The sequence below is a fragment of the Panthera uncia genome, chromosome B4, assembly GCF_023721935.1.
Source record: "Panthera uncia isolate 11264 chromosome B4, Puncia_PCG_1.0, whole genome shotgun sequence".
NCBI lineage: Eukaryota > Metazoa > Chordata > Mammalia > Carnivora > Felidae > Panthera > Panthera uncia.
Window position 1 is genome coordinate 3972717 of NC_064809.1, and position 15519 is coordinate 3988235.

Sequence of the window (15519 nt, forward strand, 5' to 3'; positions counted from 1 at the left end):
CCACTGGTACTCTCAAAACTTGGCAGTATCGATGGACACGGAACAAATGTGTACCCTCTGATTGAGTCATTTCACTCCCAGCTACGTACCCAATAGAGGGGAGCGCTTACGTCTGCCAAGAGACCTAATGTTAAAGCGGCATCGTTCACAACAACCCCACAATGGATTCATCCTAAATATACATCCCGGTAGAGGGATAAATGAACGGCTGTAGATAGCAGAGGGAGCATTATCACAGTTGAGGAACAGAGCCAACCACTGTCACTTGTAACGGGATGAGGCTGGCTACCCTGATGTTGAGATCATGTGACCAGACACAAAAGCGTACATTCCTCTCACGTGAAATCCCAAACGGGCATAACTATTCTCTTGCCTGGAGGTCAGAACAGTGGTTACCTTGAGGTGGGAGTTAACGACTGGTGGGAGGAAGCCGAGGCCTCTTGGCAGCCCGGAAGTGTTCTTTATCGGGATCGGGGTCACGGTTCCAGAATGCACCTGCCTGGAGAAATTCATCAGGGAAGACCTTAACACCTGCGTGTAGTTAGATTCAGTTATGTATACACATCTATCAATAAAATAAGTGTCTGAAAGAATTAAAACAAAGTATGATGGAGGTTACTGCTGTGTGGTTGAGCTATGATTGCAGGTCATTTTCTTCTCTGTGCTTTTTTGTTTTGGGAGGTTTTTGGGGGGGGTTGGTTTCTTTGCTTTGTTTTGGTTTTTGCTTCTCTCGACTTCTACACTGAACACATACTACTTTTATAATCAGAAACAACCAATAAGTATGTTTATAACAGAGAAGTTGCCATGGTAGCAGAAATGAAGGCAAGAAGAAAACTTGCATTTTATGCATTTTATAAAGTTCACTCATAGAGTTCAAAGTTCAGTTCAACATGCTTTTGCTCATTTTGTAATTGTTGTTCTTAAGTTTGTAAATGTACAAGCTTATAAATTTACAAGTTTATAAATTTAGGAGTGGCTTACTCTTTAGTCTCGAGAATTCATTTTTTTCTAGTGGGGTATGTTATCTTTCAGTTGGAGGTGTTTGGTGGTCTGCAATACACTCATAAAAGCTGTCCAAAGATTTAAGTCTCCTGGCTTCAGGGAGAGATGTCTTCACCGAAGATGAGAAAGGCTGTTCTGTCTCTCTGCGCGTCACTGTGGTTTGTTAAATTGAGGACAGCTGTGCAGAGGAAACGGCTCCCTAATTAGAACCATGTGTGAAACAAACCGATGGAGGCAGGAAGGGAGCCTGAACAGTGCTAGAACAAAGTTCTAAGACTTCAGGTTGAGTTTCGTGTTTATAGGCAGATATTGGGGACACATCTGTTTCCACCGACTGCATATTCATTGGGTTCAGAACAACTGATTCCGGTTCAGACGTGTCTCCTGAAAAAAGTTTTGCCTTGGTCTGTTGGGGTCTTTGTATTTTTAAATTTAAATGTTTTATTGAGATAATTGTACATTCATATGCAGTCGTAAGAAATATTTTCAGCCACTGTTAATATTTTGCAAAACTACAGTACAATATTACAGCAAGCATATCGACATTCTTTCCGCCCATCCACCTTATTCAGGTTACCAAAGTTGTGCTTGTACTCGTGTGTGTGTGTGTGTGTGTGTGTGTGTGTGTGTGTGGTTCTTCACAATTTTATCCCATGTGTACATTTGTAGATCCACCACCACAATCAAGAACTGAACACAAGGATGAGTCATATTGCCCATTGGTAACCATACCGATCTCCCCCCGTCTCCTTCCTCCATCCTTGGCATCCACTAATCTATTCATTTCCAAAGTTTTGTCGTTTCAAACATGTTATATAAATGGAATAACCTGTTATGTAACATTTTAGGATTGACTTTTTTCCATTAACTCAGCATAATTCCCCGGAGATTCATCAAATTGTTGCATGTTCCAACAAATTATTACTTTGTACTGCTGAGTAATATTCCACGGAACATTAAGTTTTAGTTTATCTAACAATCCATTTGATGAAATACATCTGAACCATGTCCAGTTATTGTGCTATTACAAATAAAATTGCTCTGTACTTCTGTATACCATTTTATCTGTTGAAATAAGTTTTAACTTCTCTGGGATATATGCCTGAGTCCATTACTGACTTTTATGTTAATTGCACGTTTAGGCTTATACAACATTGCCAAACGATTTCACCGTGGGTCGTGCCTTTTTCGTTGCTATCAGCAATGTATGAATACTCCTGTTTCTGTACTTCCTTACCAACATTTGGTATTTTCACTATTTTTTCATTGTAGCTGTTCTAATAGAGTTATAGTGATATCTCACTGTGGTCTTCACTGGCTTATTCCTAATGTCTAGGGACGATGAAAATCTTTTCTTGTGCTTATTTGCCATCTCTATATCTTTATCAGCCAAACGTCTCTTCATGTCTTTTGCCCATTTTTGCACTGGGCTGTTTCTTTACTGTTGACTTTTGAGAGTTCTTTATGCACTCTATCAGTCTTTCATATATACGGCTTACAATCCTTTCTCCGAGGGTTTACCTTGTTTTTGATCCTTTTCACAAGGGCATTCATACAACAAAAGTTCTTCATTTTGATAAAGTCCAATTTATCAGTTTTTCCTTTGAGAATCGTGCTTCTGATGTCAATTATAAGAACTCTTTGGCTAACTTTGATCCCCCCAAAATTCTGCTATATGTGTATTTTTTCTAACAGTTTTATAACTTTACATTTAAGCGCATAATAAATTTTGAGGGTTTATTATTTTTTTTAAGGTATGAGGTTTATGTGGAGGTTCTTTCTTTTTGGCTTATGAATGTTCACTTGTTCCAATACTGAATAGCTTTTGCGCCTTTGTCGAAAATCAGTTAAGCGTTTTTATGTGGGAGGTATTTCTGGGCTCTCTGTCCTGTTCAATGATCTACATACATTCCTCTGCCTATAGCATGCCACTTTGATTACTGTAGCTATACACATAGTAAACCTTTACAGAGGTTAGAGTGATCTCTAGAACAACATTCTTCTTGTCAAGATTGTCATAGTTTTTCTAGGACCTGTGTCTTTACATACAAATTTTAGAACAAACTTGTCTTTGTTTTTTTTTTTTTAATTTTTTTTTTTTAACATTTATTTATTTTTGAGACAGAGAGAGACAGAGCATGAATGGGGGAGGGTCAGAGAGAGGGAGACACAGAATCTGAAACAGGCTCTGGGCTCTGAGCTGTCAGCACAGGGGCCCGATGCGGGGCTTGAACTCACGGACTGCGAGATCGTGACCCGAGCCGAAGTCGGCGCTCAACCGACTGAGCCACCCAGGCGCCCCCAAACTTGTCTTTGTTTACCAAAACTTTGCCTGGATTTTATAGGAACTGTATTGAATCTATAGCTTAATTTGGGGAAAACACACATCTTTACTATGTTGACTCTTCTGATCCATGAACACGGTATGTCCCCCACTTATCTAGGACTTGTTTGATTTAGTTTAGCAGTATTTTGTAATATTCAGCACTCAGAACCTTTTTTAAAAGTATTTCATTTCCTTCGAAGTGATAATAAATGATATCATGTTTTTAATATAATTTTAAATGCATATTCACTGTTAATACATAGAAATGTGATTGATTTTTATGTGTTGACCTTGTGTCTTGCAGATTTGCTAAACTAACTTATTCTAGGATTTGGTTTTTTTTACATTCCTTGGGATTTTCTATATAGATAATCGTGTCATTTGCAAATAAGAACAGTCTTATTTCTTCTTTTCCAATCTATAAGGCTTCTTTGGTTTAATTTTTTTATAAAATGCTCTTTATCAAGTTGTATTCCTTGCCAAGAAATTTATCATGAATGGTAAATGGGTGTATTATTTTGCTAAATGTTTGTCTACATCAATTAATAGAATCAGATCATTTTCTTCTTCAGCCTGTTGATAAGATGGATTGTGTTGTTGAATGTTGAGCAAGTTTTGCATACCGGTAGTAAATTCCACTGGATTATGCTATATAAATATTTCTGCATATCGCTGTATTCTATTTCCAAATATTTTGTTAGGGATTTTTGAGTGTTCGTTACAAATATCATTTTTTCACTTTCATTTTTTTAACTCTTTGTCTTGTTTTGGTATCAGGAATATACTAGCTTCAGGAAGTAGGTAGAGAGTTAATATTTCCTCTTCCATTTTCTGGAAAAAAAATGTGGAAAATGGGTGCTAATTCCTCAAATGTCAGATAGAATTCTCCAGTGTTTGAAGATTTCTTTCTTCAAAGCTCTTACATTATAAATTCAATTTCTTTGATGATTATAGGTCAATTCACAGTATCCATTTCATCTTCACTGAGTTTTGACAATTTTGCTTTTTAAAGAATTGTTTCATTTCTTCTAAGTTGTTGAATTTTTGAGCAGAAACTTGCTTGTACTATTCACTTATTACCCATTAATGGCTTCTCGATCTGAAGTGATAGCACATTATATTCCTGATATTGGCAATTTGTGTCTTCCCTGTTCTTCATTTTAGTCAGTCTTGATAGAAGTTTATTAATTTTATTATTTTTTAAAGAAATGCCTTTTTATTTAATTTTCTCTATGTTATTTTTCCAATTTGATTTCTACCTTTATCTTGATTATATAATTCCTTCTGATTGCTTTGTAATTATTTTTGTCTCTATCTTCTAGTTTCTTGGGGTAGGAATTTAGACTATTGATTTGATATTGGTCCTCTTTTCTTTTTTTAAAAGTTTTTATTTAAATTCCATTTAGTTAGCATACAGTATAATATTAGTTTCAGGTGTACCATATACTAATTCAACACTTCCCTACATCACCAAGCTCACGACAAGTGCACTCCTTAACCCCATCACTTATTTAACCCATAACCCCATCTACCTCCTCTCTGGTAACTATTAGTTTGTTCTCTATACTTAAGAGTCTGCTTCTTGGGTGCCTGGGTGGCTCAGTCAATTAAGTGTCCAACTTTGGCTGAGGTCATGATCTCATGGTTTGTGAGTTTGAGCCCCACATAGGGTTCTGTACCAACAGCTTATAGTCCAGAGCCTGCTTCAGATTGTGTCTCCCTCTCTCTCTGCTCCTCCCTCCTCTTGTGTTCTCTCTCTCTCAAAAATAAATAAACATAAAAAAAGAGCCTCTTTCTTGGTTTGCTTCTCTCTCTTGTTTTTCCCTTTGCTCATTTATTTGTTTCTTAAATTCCAATTTAAGAATTGGAATTCCATTTAAGAAATTCTTAAATTCCACATGAGTGAAATCATATGGTATTTTTCTCTGACTTATTTCACTTAGCATAATACTCTCAAACTCCATCCATGTCATTGCAAATGGCAAGATTTCATTCATCTTTATGGCTGAGTAATATTCCGTGTGTGTGTGTGTGTGTGTGTGTGTGTGTGTGTGTGTGTGTATACCACATCTTCTTTATCCATTCATCAGTCAATGGACACTTGGGCTGTTTCATAATTTGGCTATTGCAGATAACGCTGCTATAAATATCAGGGTGCGTGTATCCCTTTGAATTAGTATTTTTGTATTCTTTGAATAAATACCTAGTAGTACAATTGCTGTATAGTAAAGTAGTGCTATTTTTAACATTTTAAAGAAACTCCATATTGTTTTCCACAGTGGCTGCACCAGTTTTCATTCCCACCAACAGTTCAAGAGGGTTCCCCTTCTTCACATGCTTGTCAACACTTGCCATTTCTTGAGTTTTTGATTTTAGCCATTCTGACAGGTGTGAGTGATATCTCATTGCAGTTTTCATTTGCATTTCCCTGATGATGAATGATGTTGAGCATCTTTTCCTGTGTCTGTTGGCCATCTGGATGTCTTATTTGGGAAAATGTCTATTCGTGTGTTATACTCATTTTTAATTGCATTATTTGTTTTTGGGGGTGTCGAGTTACATAAATTCTTTATATATCTTGGATACTAACCTTTACTGGACATGTCATTTGCAAATATCTTCTCCCATTCACTAGGTTGCCTTTTAGTTTCGTTGTGAAAAAGCTTTTTATTTTGATATAGTCCCAATAGTACATTTTTGCTCTTATTTCCCTTGCCTCAGAAGACATATGTAGAAAATGCTGCCCTTGCCTCAAGAGACATATGTAGAAAATGCTGCAATGGCCAATGTCAAAGAAGTGCCTGTGTTCTTTTCTAGGATTTTTACAGTTTCAGGTCTCATATTTAGGTCTTTTGTCCATTTTGAATTTATTTTTGTGTATGGTGAAAGAAAGTGGTCCAGTTTCATTCTTTTTCATGTGGCTGTCCAGTTTTCCCAACACCATTTGTTGAAGAGACGATCTTCTTCCCTGCTTTGTCAAAGATTAATTGACCATAGAGTTGTGTGATATCGTTCCTCTTTTCTAATGAAACAATTTAGTGCTATAAATTTTTCTCTTACCACTGCTTTAGCTGCATCCCACACACGTTGATATGTTGTATTTTCATACCTATCCAGGTATAAGCATTTTTAATTTGTGATTTCCTCTCTGAAATTTTCCTCTGGGAAAAAAGATTTCCCCTTTAATGATTTCTAGCTGGTTCTCCTATGGTCAGAGGAAATTTTCTGTGGGACTTCAATTCTCTTAAATATGTTGAGGTTTGTTTTATAGTCCAAGATATGACTGATTTTGGTAAATGCTCCATAGGCCCTTGAAAAGTGTGTGTATTCTGCTATTTTTGTATGGAGTGATATACATGTCAACTAGATTCTGTTGGTTGGTGTTAGTGTTGTGATGCTGATTTCCTCTCTAATAGTTCTAAAAAGTACAGATAGAGAGGTTTTAAAGTACCAAATATAACTGTGGAATTATTTCTCTTTTCAGCTCTATCAGTTTTTGCTTCTTGTATTTTGAAGTTCTGTTGCTTAGTGCACACACTTAGAATTTCTATGTCTTCCTTCTGAATGAATCCTCTTATCATTATATATTACCTCTCTTTGTCTCTAGTAATTTCCCTGGTTTCAACTTGACTTTTTCAAATCCTAATATAGCCATACCTACTTTTTGTTGATGATGTTTACATGACACATCTTGTTCCATGTTAAACCTACTCATGTCATTAAATTTTAAATGTGTTTCTTCTCACCTCCATATTGTTTTTTTAAATCCACTCCACCGGTATCTATTTTTTGATTAATGTACTTATATGATTTACATTTAAGATAATTATTAATATATTAACATTAATGTCTCTCATTTTATTAATTGTTCCCTGTTAGTTTTTCCTGGTTCTTGTTCCTTTTCTCTTTTTTTTTTAACTTCTTGCAGTTTAACATTTTTTTTTGGATTCCATCCTGATTTATGGATATTTGAATGTATTTATTTGAATAGTTTTTGTAGTTGGTCATTTCTGTGGTTATTACAATGTACATATTAACATATCACAGCCTTATGGTATCATCAGCTTACTATTTCAAATGAAGTCTGGAGATTTACTTCCATTTAGGTCTTGCCCCATTTTTGAATATCATTATCCTGGGTATCTAGTAGTGAGGTAATTTGTGTTTCAATCATCGAATATAATTTATAAAACTCATGAGAAAAAATATAGTCTATTGTATCTGCTTGTATTTCTCCTCTTAACATGTTCTTTCTTCTTTCCTAATGCTACAGGGTGTTTTATCACATTGTTTTGGATTAAAAAATCTCCTTTAAATAAACTTTATGGGTAAGTCTGAGAAATACAAAATCTTTAACTTTCTTTCACCTGAAATGTCTTATTTCTCTTTCATTCTTACATGATAGTTTCAGTGGATATAGAATTTTGGCTAACAGTTCTTTTGTGTCAGTACTTGACAATTTTTTCTATTTCCTGCTCTATGGTTTTCAGTGAGAAATCCACTGTCATTCAAACTTGTATTTCCTTCCCTATTATTAATGTGTCATTTCTCTATGACAACTTTCAATATTTCCTCTTTGTCTTTAGTTTTCAGAAATTTAATTATCATCTAGGCACACATTTCATTGGGTTTATCTTGTTTAGAGTTTGCTCAGCTTCTTCAATCTGCAGGATTGTGTCTTTCACCAAATTTGGGAAGTGTTCAGCCATTATTCCACCATTTTATTTCAGCGGTCTTTCAGCCCCCCCTTTTTTTTCTCTTATCATACAATCACTGGATCTTTTGCCTAGTCTCTGTTTTGGGGGGAGGGGGTTTCCTCAGTTTATGTTGCCCTTGTTCAAATTAGGTAGATTCTTTTGATCACTTATTGATCTGATCTTACCCACTGTCATCTCCATTCTGTTAAGTATATGCAGCAAAAATTTTTCCCCTGTCATTGCATCTTCTAGTTCTATAATTTCCATTTAGTTATTTTTCATAGCTTCCATTTCCTTGCTGAAATTCCACTTTTCATCTATTTCAAGAGAATTAGTAATTGATTGTCCAAGCACCTTATGACGGCTGCTTTAAATTCACTGACACATAATACTAATACTTATCTTGGTGTTGGCATCAGGTGCCTACCTTTCTCATTCAAGTCGCATGTTTTCTTGGTTCTTGGAATGATGGGTTATGTTTCGTCGTACCCTGGACATTTTGCCTATTATGTTAGGAAACTCCAGATCCCATTTAAATCTTTTATTTCAGCAAGTGGTTATCCTATTTAAGTTTAGCAACTGGCTCTGACTTGCTTTTGTGGATTGTGGTTGCACTGACAGTTTAATTTTCAGAGCCTTTGTAGTATTCCTTCAGTAAAATTGGTTTATCTGCTATTGCTGTGTTGTTCCTTCAATCCTGGGATCCCATGTCAGTGTGCCTTCCTCTTACATCTTTCAGAACTCCCTTTCATGAACAATTTGTAGGAACTATAGTTGTTCTTCATGGGAAGAATTAAGGCAAAACAAGTCTGTGTCATCTTTTCCAGACTAAAAGTCTTGGTTGTTTGTTTTTAACGGATAATCTACAGTTTGTATGGCTTGAGAAAAATCAAACATCTACTGATGTTATTTCATGCACTACCAGAAAATCCTGAAGAATTGTGGTCTCAGCACTTAACATATATAATAAACTGTGATGCTCCTTTTCAAAACCCAAGTCTTTTTTAATTTATTTTTGAGAGAGAGAGAGACGGAGTGTGAGCAGAGGATGGACTGAGAGAGAGGGAGACACAGAATCCGAAGCAGCCTCCAGGCTCCGAGCCATCAGCACAGAGCCCCACATGGGGATCGAATTCACGAACTGTGAGATCATGAACTGAGTCAAAGTCGGATGCTTGACTGACTGAGTCACCTAGGCACCCCTCAAAACCCGATGTCTTAACTCCTGAAGTTTTTTCTTCTATTTTACACAACTTACTTTTTACTTGAGTGCTGAACATAATGCACATAAAATACAAAAGAAATTGAAATTAGTTCATTTTGTTGTTGGGGCTCCTTTTCATATTCTTCTTCATACATTAAATACAATACTGAATCCCATATAAATGGCAACGCCCTGGATTACTGGTTCTCGAGGTGTGCTTCCTGGATCAGCAGTGTCTGTTATTTCCCAGATACTGGTTACAAATTAAAATTCTCAGTCCCTATCCCACACTTACTGGATCAGAAATTCTGTGATGCATGGCCCACCAATCAATGTTTGTTTGTTTTTAATTTTTTTAACGTTCACTTATTGTTGAGAGACAGAGAGAGACAGAGTGTGAGTAGTGGAAGAGCAGAGAGAGAGGGAGACAGAATCCGAAGCAGGCTCCCAGCTCTGCACTGACAGGCTAACAGCAGAAAGCCTGATGAGGGGCTTGAACCCACAAACCACGAGATCGTGACCTGAGCCAAAGTCGGATGCCCAACCAACTGAGCCACCCAGGCCCCCACCAATCCATGTTTTAACAGTGCCTCCAGTTGATTCTGGTGCTGCAAAAGGTTGAGAAGCATTGCTCTAGATAACATTCAAATCTTATTTTCAAATTTAGATGTGTGTGTGTGTGTTCATTTACTGAGCATTTATCGAGGACTATTATGGACAGAACATTGTTCTAGACCCGATACTATCATAAATAAGAGAGACGCAGGGGTGCCTGGCTGGCTCAGTTGGTTGAGTGTCTGACTTCGCTCAGGTCATGATTTCGTGGTTCCTGAGTTCGAGCCCCACGTCAGGCTCTGTGCTGACAGCTCGGAGCCTGGAGCCTGCCTCGGATTCTGTGTTTCCAACTCTCTCTGTCCCTCTTTTGCTCTCTGTCTCTCTCAAAAATAAACATTTTTTAAAATTAAAAAAAAAGAAGACAGATGCAATTTCTGTTCTCATAACTGTGTGTGGTATGCAGACTTGTAACTTTTTTTTTTTGTATTGACAGATACAACTGGGTTACAATTTAGGTATTTGTACTGAGTGTTCAAAAGCGTTTTAAAATCTAAGATGGATTCTGTATAAAATGCACAATTTTAAGAAAACTATTATTACTTGAAAATGAACATATTATGGTAGAAATAATTCTCAAATTTCATGTAATTATACTTATTTTGTTCAAACTCATATTAATATGACACAGTTGCTATCACGGCTCATGACTGCTTACGAAATACTGTCTGTAATCATATTGTTCAAAAACTTTAAATAAAATTATAAAACATGATTGTTATCAACAAATAAGTTTTAGAAGAATAATTTATTTTCATTTTATTTTATCATAAGTGTACTCTTTAATCCTCATTCCTTATGTCACCCATTCCCCAGCCCACCTCTCCCCTACTAACCATGAGTTTGTTCTCTATAATTAAGAACCCGCTTCTTGATTTCCCTCTTTTTCTCCCCTTTTCTCATGTGTTTCTTAAATTCCACATGAGTGAAATCCTATGCTATTTGTCTTTTTCTGTCTGACTTCTTACACTTAGCATTATACTCTCTAGCTCATGTTTTTGCAAAAGGTAAGATTTATTTTTTATGGATGTATAATATCCCTGTATATATATATCCCCCTATATATTTATCCCTCTCTCTATATATCCCTATATATATCCCTCTCTATATAGGGATATATATAGAGAGGGATATATAGAGAGAGGGATATATATAGGGATATATAGAGAGAGGGATATATATATAGGGGGATATATATATAGGGGGATATACATATATATATATAGGGAGATATATATATATAGGGATATATATATAGGGGGATATATATATATATATATATATATATATATATATGGATATATATATATATATATGGATATATCCTTCACCTCTTCTTTATACATTCATCAAATGATGTAAACACTCGGGCTGCTTCCATAGTTTGGCTGTTATAAATAATGCTCCAGTAAACACATGGATGCATATATCCCTTTGAATTAGTGTTTTTCTATTCTTTGGGTAACTACCCAGTAGTGCAATTACTGGATCATAGGGTAGTTCTATTTTTAACTTTTTGAGGAATCTCCATACTGTTTTCCACAGTGGCTGCACCAGTTTTCACTCCTTCCAACAATGCAGGAGGACTTGTTTTTTCCTACATCCTCACTGACACCTGTTGTTTCTTGTGTTTTTGATTGTAGCCATCCTGACAGGTATTAGGTGATAACGCATCGCAGCTTTGATTTGCATTTCCCTGATAATGAGTGATGTTGAGCATCTTTTCATGTGTCTTTATCTGTATGTCTTATCTGGAGAAATGACTGTTGCTGTCTTCTGCCCACTTTTTAATTGGTTTATTTGGATTTTGTCTGTTGCGTTGTATCCATTCTCTAGATATTTTAGATACTAACTTTTTACCAGATATGTCATTTGTAAGTATCTTCTCCCATTCAGCAGGTTGTCTTTCAGTTTTGTTGGTTGTTTCCTTCACTGTGCAGAAGCTTTTTATTTTGATGTGGTCCCAAGAGTTTATTTTTGCTTTTATTTCCCTTGCCTCAGGAGACATATCTAAAAAGAAGTTGTTATGGCTAATGTCAAAGAAGTTACTGTGTTTTTTTCTAGGATTTTTATAGTTTCAGGTCTCCTATGTAGGTCTTTAATCCATTTTGAATTTATTTTTGTGAAAGAAAATGGTTCAGTTTCATTCTTTTGCATGTGGCTATCCAGTTTTTCCAACACCATTTGTTAAAGGGACTATTTTTCCCCAATGGATATTCATTCCTACTGTGTTAAAGATTAATTGACCATATAATTGTAAGTTTATTTCGGGGTTTTCTGTTTTACTGATCTATGTTTCTATTTTTATGCCAATACTATACTGTTTTAACTACTATAATTTTGTAATATAACTTGAATCTGGAATTGTGATACCTCCTGTTTTGTTTTTCTTTTTCCAGACTGCTTGGGTTATTCAAGATCTTTGTGGTTCCATACAAATTTTAGGTTTGTTTGTTATAATTCTGTGAAAAATGTTGTTGGTATTTTGATAGGGATTTGCATTAAAATGATAAAACACGATGTTATTGACAAAAATATTTTAAAAGAATGATTTCTACAAGATTCTTTGCATCTACTTATACTTACATCGACCATAACATAAATTTAGTGAGTTCTGTTAGCACGATTTGGAATTTTTTTTTTTTTTAGAGACATGGCTACTGTGATGGAAAACTGTCACTCCTTAACATGTCAGCCGTGTAGCCTAAGAGTTGCAGTGTGCAGGGGCACCCTGGTGGCTCACTCAGTTAAGCGACTGACTCTTGATTTTGGCTCAGATCATGATCTCATGGTTTGTGAGACTGAGCCCCACATTGGGCTCTGCACTGACCACATGGGGCCTGCCTGGTATTCTCTCTCTCTGACCCTACCCCCCCCCCCCAAAATAAATAAACTTTTACAAAATACAGTTGCATTGTGCATACTTTTCACCCACAATGGTGCAGGGACTAAACAGAAAAGGAAACTGGTGGAAGCTGAAACAACATTGATAATTAATATATTTTACATACACAATATACTTTTCCTTAATGGAGGATAGATTTGAAAGACCCAATAGGAAACATAAGAAAGAAACTGGAAATACTTCTTGGCAAGCAGGATGCCAAACAAGTGGAAAATTGATAACATTTCTCTATGGAGTTATACTTTCTATTTTTCAGCTTGCTTTCTAATCTTATATACTAAGAGGAAAAGAGACACTGTGTAGTTTTTTACAAAATAAACCTGTAATTATTTAAGGATTAGAGTCCACCAACCTTACTGGTTGAAGGCCGGGGAAGCGAGCTGGGGGGTCTGGGCCAAAAGGGCAGCGTGACCGGTGTGGGTAACAGTGGGAGAGAGCCAGTGTGGTGCGGATTCTCATAAATTCTTGTTTGATTGTGTTGCTCTTGAGGAGCCTTTGAGACATCTGAGTGGAGATGTCAAGTAAGCATTTTGATCTATGATACGGCCCTCAGCAGAGGAGTCCGGGGCAGGGAGCGTTAACATGCTGAGGGTAATTGAAACCAGAGGCTGGAAAGAAACATCCGGGGAGAGAATGTAGGGAGGCAAAAGAGGAGGACTTGGAAAGTCTTACAGAACTTCATCATGTCTTAGTCAGGAGGCTGGCAAGGAGCCAGAAAGGAATATAAACAGGGACTTGCGATGGGATGCCAATCAGGAGAGTGTGAAATTACAGAAGCTGAGCATGAGAACTGTTTGAAAGACACTACAAATGAGAGAGTGTTCTAATACTGCTGGAAGAGCTGGCTGAAAAAGCATCATTCCCTCTGTCCTTTTGAAAAAAACAATTCTCAGTACAGAGACCAGATTAGAGTATATTGAAGGTGACTGGAGAGTGAAGAAGTGGAGTGAGAATAGACAAAGCTTTCAAGGAATTTGACTCTGGAGACAAGGGAAAGAGGAGAATTCCATCTGAAGATGCTGTGGGTTAAAAGGGGCTTCACTTTTAAAAAAAGGCATACTGCTTCTTGAGTATGCTTATTAACAGATAGCAGATAACTAGAAAGTTTGGAAGACGGAGGGGATGCACAAAGGACAGTGGGGGAAAAGCAGATTCAGGGGGAGGGCTCTGATTTAGGCACTAAAGTGTACACCCACCTCTTTCATGCAAACTGGAAAGCGGGAAGTGTAGACACCAATGCAAGCATTCCATAGACTTCAAAGGACGCAGTGAGTTTCACTGGCTGATGTGCTCGATGTTTTTTTTCTGAAAAATTAAGATGAGATCATCTGTTGAGTTTGTATTTTTGTTGGGAGATAGCTGGAAAACAGTGCAGAAACATTAAAAAGTAATTTTGGAGTCAGGGAGAGTGATTTGCCTGAGGAAGTAGAGTATGAGTGCCTGGCAGTGGCATGAGTCCAGCCACATTAAAAAAAAGAGTATGTTACAAATACGTGTGTATAATATGTACATATTTATGTATATATGCACATGCATAGATACACACACGAGTACACACATAAATATGATGCAGCCTAGAGGGTAATATCTATATATTATCTCTGTGTAGATAGGCACAGAGAAAGGTCTATAAGCATTTGAACGTAAAGAATTGGTCACTGATATCATATATTTACATATCTGATACTCATGCATATAGTACCACCTTCTACGATGTATCAGCATATCCATCTATGTGATAAAATTTAAGATGGATTTCAGTTTATTTCTTGTACTTTTATTCATTTTTGCACATGATGAATGAGCATGTACTGTCTTTGCACTAAGGCAAAACAACAGGAAAATTATTCTGTAAGTTAAATTGACTGTTATCTGTAAAAGAATTGACTGTAATACCTAATTATATATCTGCACCTTGTAGTACTTACTCAACTCTAAATAATTCTGAGGTGCAATGTTTCAATAAGCTCCAACCTCAATTAGGAGTTATGACCAGAAAACACAGTGATATAGCTCCTATTTTATGAAGGTGTGTTTTCCTACAGTTTCCTTTTTATGTTACTAACACCAAAAATTATTGAACCAATTATATAGCTTTTTTATGCGTCAGCAAAGTACAGAGCCAGTTAATTAATATCCATAGGATTCTCTGGCTCCATTACCATAGTGAATGGACAAGGAACTAATTCTGGGATTTAACATTAGGTATTACTCAAGAAAAAATTCTCTGATATGTAATAAGTCTGGAAAGCTGTTGATGAAATGGAGTTGAACATCAGGTTTAGGTCTCCTCGCTTTTTATTTTTACTTCAGGAGTTTTCAGACCCTTTAAAGTTTCCTCTAAGGTAGAGTTTGCAGTGTTTATCAGTATTTACTTTCTCAGAAAATCAGCATGTGCCAGTGTGTGTGTGTGTGTGTGTGTGTGTGTGTGTGTGTGTGTGCGTGTGTGTTTATGTGTGTATGAGATGCACCTGCAAGTGTCTCATGGAAAATATTTTGCAAAATGAGGGATACTGTTTGACATGCCACATCTTAGTTCTTAGATTTCCCTAAATTTATTCAATTTCAGATATTTTAAATTTACATTATTTTGCTTACTTATCCAGAAGATGGCTTAAAATTTTAAACAAAGGAGAATCAACAAACAACCTTTGAGTCATAAGATAGCACTTTTCTTCTTACCAGTCACCTGGATTATTATAACAAGACTTCCAAAAATAACATTGTCTTTCAGTTTTCAATCTCCATGCTAAAATTGAATTATAATATT

General features: G+C 36.3%; 1 long non-coding RNA gene across 1 annotated transcript in view; it reads right to left on the reverse strand.

Annotated features, from left to right (window-relative positions):
• LOC125918581 (uncharacterized) overlaps nt 1-14057 on the reverse strand; it is a 147032-nt gene extending 132975 nt beyond the window's left edge. The window contains exons 1-2 of the long non-coding RNA XR_007456488.1: nt 13946-14057; nt 397-499 (exon numbers count right to left, since the gene is read on the reverse strand). This is a non-coding gene — a long non-coding RNA (uncharacterized LOC125918581). The remainder of the gene's footprint in view (nt 1-396; nt 500-13945) is intronic.
• Nucleotides 14058-15519: the final 1462 nt, after the last annotated feature.